The following is a 5700-nucleotide window of genomic DNA, read 5'->3' as shown; positions in this document are numbered from 1 at the left end:
ACACTGTGTATGATTTCGGTCTTCCTAAATGTGTTGAGATCAGTTTTATATTCGTTGCATGGTCTGTCTTGGTTGAGTGTTCCATGTGTCCTTGCAAAGGTGGTTCCACTTACAGCTTTTCAGCTCTATGATGTGAGAGTGACCCATGTTTGGTAGAAGCAGGATGGCCCTCCCATGCAGTGTGGGGGAGAGCTGCAGCTCTCACTAGAGCGGAGGCTGACCACTGGTACTCTGTAGTATACTGTGTCACCGGGAGCTTTTGCAGCCGTGGGATAAGAGACGTGCTCTGAGCACTTTGATGGCAGGCTGGGCTAAGCCGGGGTGCTCAGTAGATTAGATTTGCTGAATGCGTTTCAGTTAACAGTATTTTCAGCTTATGATGGATTATTGAGATGATTGTAAATTGAGGCACATCTGCAGTTGATTTGTTGATTTATTGCTGATTTGAGCTTTATTGTTATTTGTAATAAAACCTGCTTACGGTTGGTATGTGTATGTCTTGCTGTGTGTGTGTGTGCACGTGTGTGTATAGTGTGTATATAGTAATATGTGTATGGTTGTATTTGTGTGCATATATATGTATGTACACATCCATAGGGGAATTATTTATTACTTAATGAATAATTTCCTTTTAATTATCTTAAACATAGTAGCATAAGATGTCCCATCACAACTGAAACATGAATTTTGTTCCTTTTTTCTTTTCTTTTTTTTTTTTTTTTGAGTTGGAGTCTCACTCTGTTGCCCACACTGGAGTGCAGTGGCTGCTCCCGGCCACTGCACCTTCGACCTGCTGGGCTCCGGCGATCCTTCCGCCTCAGCCTTCCAAGTAGCCGGAATTACAGGTATGTACTACCACGCCCGGCTGATTTTTTTTTTAAATTTATTGTAGAGATGAGGTCTCGCTGCCCAGGTGGGTCTCGAACCCGCGGGCTCAGGCAATCCACTCACCTCAGCCTCCCAAAGGCGCGGGATTACAGGCTGAGCCACTGAGCCCGGCTTGTTCCTTTTTTCTATAGTGATAGCCCATATAGCTAAAACTCCTCAGATTTTTTTATATTCCCTCTTATACTAAAAATTGTAATGGTGCTTTTCTTGTATTACTCTTTAATTAGTAAATTAGGTCACTGAGAATGAATTTTATTTATGAAGATTCTTGATTTCTGGGTCCCCCCCCCCATTCTACTTGTGGTTTAACAGACAGATTGTTCTTTTTTTTTAGGGCACGTTCACTGAAATCCCCACCAGCAATATTCGAAGAGTCATTGCCAAGAGGTTAACTGAATCTAAGAGTACTGTACCTCATGCCTTTGCTACCACTGAGTGACACCTTGGAGTTGTCCTGAAAGTTTAGCAAGATCTGGTCAAAGGTCAGTAAAGGGAAGTGACTTAATACAGTACACATGCGCCTCAGTTTCCATGGAAGCTCGCATTGTGTAGCCTTCCATTTCAGCTCCCTAATGTACTCGACCTCTACTCTGATATTTTGTGCCAGAGGGGGCAACCCCTTTGGGTCCCCTCCTGCTGTGGGAACTTTTCTGTCCTCTCAATCCTGCTTTTAAAAAAAATTGTGCTAGAGAAAGAGAATTTAGTTCTGTTTTCTGTGAGAAATGTGTGGCTTTGTTGTGGTGAATGGATTGCAGATGCTTTCCCTTTCTACAAGTGAGGGGCTCTGCTCCACCTTGCTCTTGATCATGGCCCTTTGGCCGGCGGTCACTGAGTTCCATTCTCTGCAAACACATGGTGAGCATCCCCAACCGAAAATCCAAAACGCTCCCAGATTTGAAGCTTTTCACATGCCATGAGACGCGCAGGAAATTTTCATGGGAGCGTTTCAGAGTTTGGATTTCAGGTTGAGAGGTTGGTAGTGCCGAATGTCATACTCCAAGTCTGAGCCCTGGGAGATCCGAGGCACTTCTGTTTCTGACCATTTTGGATATGGGATACTCAGTCCTATAGTGCTGTGTTTGGATTGCTTGGTGGATTTAAAAGCAAAAGTAACATACTTAATTTTTTGGTTTGCTGTAACTCTTACATATGTAAATTTTTTGTAAGAATGTGTGAACGGCTTGCTCAACCTAGATGGTTATTTTTACTTTTAATATTTTTGAGTATGATATTTAAACAAAAAGGTCCTTAGCATTCTAGCAAATTTAAAATCCAAAAATTTTAAGAATGTTTTAGATTATAAATATATCTTAGATAGCATTTTTAATGCAACTTTTTATTTTATATTTTTTGTTCAAAATGCATTTTCAAGTTATTATTAAATTTGTAACGTCTCTCCCAAAAAACAATTAAGCATAAGGTTGCTGAAAGACATACAAATTTTAGCATGAACTGATAGTTGTTTTTTTCTTTTCAGTCTCAGTGGCTTTTGTATTACTTTCTTGCCTTATTGCACTAAGACCTCTGGTATAATGATGAATGTAAGTGGCAAAGGCGGGCATTGGTGCCATGGTCTTCATCTCAGGGGGAGCGTTCGGTCTTTGTCATTAAGTGTAAGCTTTTTGTAGATTGCTTTCAGGTTGAGGGAATTTCCATTCCTGATTGCTGGGGCTTCTAAACATGAGTGGATGTGGAATTTTGCCAAACGCTTTTTGTATGTCTCTTTACTTACTTCCTTTTTCTATCTGTTTCTGTGGTAAATTACATCAGTTGATTTTCAAATGATGAGTCAACTTGGCATTCCTCATACACTGAGGAAAACCGTTTAATCTCCTTCTCATACAATTAGGTTCCATTTCTGAGGTTCTGTTAAGACTCTTCACATCTATGCCCATAGGAAATGCTAGCCTGTAGTTTGCTTTCCTTGGGATGGCTTTTTCCTGGTTTCTTACCAGACCTAGTGGAGTGGGTGGGGAAACATTTTCTCCTTTTATTTTATTTATTTATTTGTTTTTATTCAGGGTCTCACTCTGTCGCCCAGGCTGGAGTGCAGTGGCACGATCACAATGATCATGTCCACTGCAGCCTCACCTTCTGGGCCCAGGCGATCCTTCCGCCTCAGCCTCCCAAGTAGCGGGACTACAGGCATGCACCACCATGCCTAGCTAATTTTTTAAATTTGTTGTAGAGATAAGTCTTACCAGGACCTTATCGCCATATTGCCCAGGCTGGTCTTGAGCTTGTGGGCTTAGGCAATCCTCACTTCTCAGCCTCTCAAAGTGCTGGGATTACAGACATGAGCTACCCGACCTCCTCCTCCCTTATTTTCTAGAAGAGTTTGGTACAGTTGGTATTATTTCTCTTTTAATGGTTTGGTAGAATTCACCAGTGAATCTCTTTATGGGAAGATTTCTAACTATGAATTTAACTTTTAAATGGACACAGGTTATTTTTTCTTGGGTAAGCATTGGCAGTTTGTGTCTTTCAAGGAATTTATGTCATTTAAATTTCCAAATTTATCAGCATAAAGTTGTTTATAGTATTACCGTATTATACTTGTGACATCTATGTAATCTGAAGTGATGTTTCTCTTTTTGATATTATTTGTTTGTATTTTCTTTTATTTCCTAGATTAGTCTGACTAAATTAGGTTTATCACTCTTGCTGCTCTCTTCAAAGAAGCAGCATGTGATTTTTTTAAAACATATTTTTTATTTTAAAATTGTAGGGTACAGTAAGGGTTAGGTATACAAATATGCATCGTCCAGGCACCCTTATTGATAAGGGGTGTCTCCAGACAGATTTTGACTACTGTTAATCCCACCTCCCTTCCCCTCCCTGCCCTCCCCATAGTTTCCCACCACTGTCAATCCTTTTTTTATAGTATTACGATAGATGTTCAAGGTCCGCTTATGAGTGAGAACATGTGATACTCAGATCTTTGTTTCTGTGAGAGATCACTCAGTATTGTAAACTCTAGTTCCATCCAGGTTGCTGTGAAGTTCATGATTTTGTTCTTTTTTATGGCTCCAGCATGTGATTTTATGGTCTTTCTCTAGTGTTTCTATGATATTGGTTTAATTGCCTTCTGTACTTTATTATTATTATTATTATTTTACTTTGGGTTTAATTTTCTCTTTTATTTCTAGTTTCTCAAGGTGAAAACCTGGATCATTTACTTGAGACCTTACCCTGACATAGTTCTCTTTAAGCACTGCTTATGTTTTATTTCATTCAAAATGTTTTCGAACTTCCCTTGTGATTTCTTTGATCCAAGAGTTATTGATAAGTGAGAATTTAATTTCAAAATACTTGAAGGCTATTCAGTTATCTTTCTTTTATGATTTCTTTTCTTTTTTTTTTTTTTTTGGACTGAACAGACGTGTCTTTATTGGCAGCTCAAGTGTGATGAAGTGGGAAGAGTGGGAGGCACCAATGCTGGGCCGGCCATGCTTCACAGGCTTGTAAGTGATGGAGAATTTTCCTAGGTAGTGGCGGATTATCTCTGGCTTGATCTCCACCTGGTTGAAGGTCTTGCTGTTGCACATGCCCACCATGCCGCCTGCTGTCTCGGGCAGGATGATCACGTCACACAGGTGTGTCTTCACCACCTCGGGCTTCTCTTGGGGGCGGGGGAGTGCCTTCTTCTTGGCCTTGTGCAGCCGCTTACACAGCGAGTGCTGCTTCCACCACAGGCCTCAGTTCAGCTGTCACTGCTGCCTCATGCATAAGCTGCTCATAGGGCATGTCTAGCAGCTGGTCCAGGTCTACACTGTGGGAGGTGACCTTGTGAAAGGTCCTCTTCTTCTTCTGCTCCACTTCCATCATCTACCAGCCCCTCAGAAAGACTCTTATGATTTCTAGCTTAACTCCATTGTGTTTAGAGAGCATACTCTGTATGATTTCAACCATCTTAATTTGTTGAGCTTTGTAACGTGTTCTATCTTGGGGAATGTTCCATTCATGCTTGAAAGAATGTATCTTCCACTTTTTTGCAGGGAGTGTTTTGTAAGTGTCAGCTAAGTCAAGATGGTTGATGGCATTGTTCATATGCTGGAGAGGAGGGTGAAACTCCTGATTGTGATTGTGAGCTGTAGGTTTCTCCTTTAAGTGCTGTCTGTATTGCTTCCTGTATTTCAAAGGTGGATTGTTAGGCACACACACCGAGGAGTCCTCTGTTTTCTTGGTGGACAGACCTGTCATCATGTCCTGTTTCTGTCTGTTGCTGGTACTGCTCTTTGTCCTGACACCTTTTTTATCATATTGATTTAGCCACTTCGAATTTTTTAGAATTTATTTTTACAATACATCTTTTGCTTTTGATGGTCCATGTTTTTACTTAAATAGGTTTCTTGTCGACAGCATGTAGTTGGGTTCTGCTTTCTTGTCCAGTACTGCCCTCTCTTTTAACTAAGGCATTCTGACTGCTCCTATTTAATGTTGTGGTTGGATTCAAATCTGCCATTTTGTTCCTTCTTTGCTTTCTTTGTCCCATTTCTTCATTTTTTCTTCTTTCCATGTCTCCGTTCGGGTTATTTTGTCATGAGGGAGTCTTAGTCAGAGCAATCAGGCTAAAGAAAGAAGAAAAACGTATCCAGATAGGAAAAGAGGACATCAAACTGTCGCTCTTGGCAGATGATGTGCTTCTAAATCTAGAAAATCCTAAAGATTTCACTAGAAGATTCCTAGACCTGGGGAGTGATTTCCGTAAAGCCTCAGGAGTTCTCAGTCAGTGGCATTTTCCACATTTTTCTCTGATTCCATTCTACTTCTGTGTTCGTTCTCTCTCTCTCTCTCTCTCTCTCTCTCTCT

The 5700-nt window shown here is 40.8% G+C and overlaps 1 pseudogene; it reads right to left on the bottom strand.

The window, feature by feature from the left end:
• Positions 1-4270: 4270 nt before the first annotated feature.
• On the bottom strand, positions 4271-4716 carry LOC103263380 (annotated as a pseudogene).
• Between the last annotated feature and the right edge of the window lie 984 nt (positions 4717-5700).

This window comes from Carlito syrichta, unplaced genomic scaffold, assembly GCF_000164805.1.
Source record: "Carlito syrichta isolate Samal-C Ts95f unplaced genomic scaffold, Tarsius_syrichta-2.0.1 Scaffold305026, whole genome shotgun sequence".
NCBI classification, from domain to species: Eukaryota; Metazoa; Chordata; class Mammalia; order Primates; family Tarsiidae; genus Carlito; species Carlito syrichta.
Note: the sequence above shows the minus strand (reverse complement) of the source record. Positions and strands in the feature narration are given on the sequence as shown.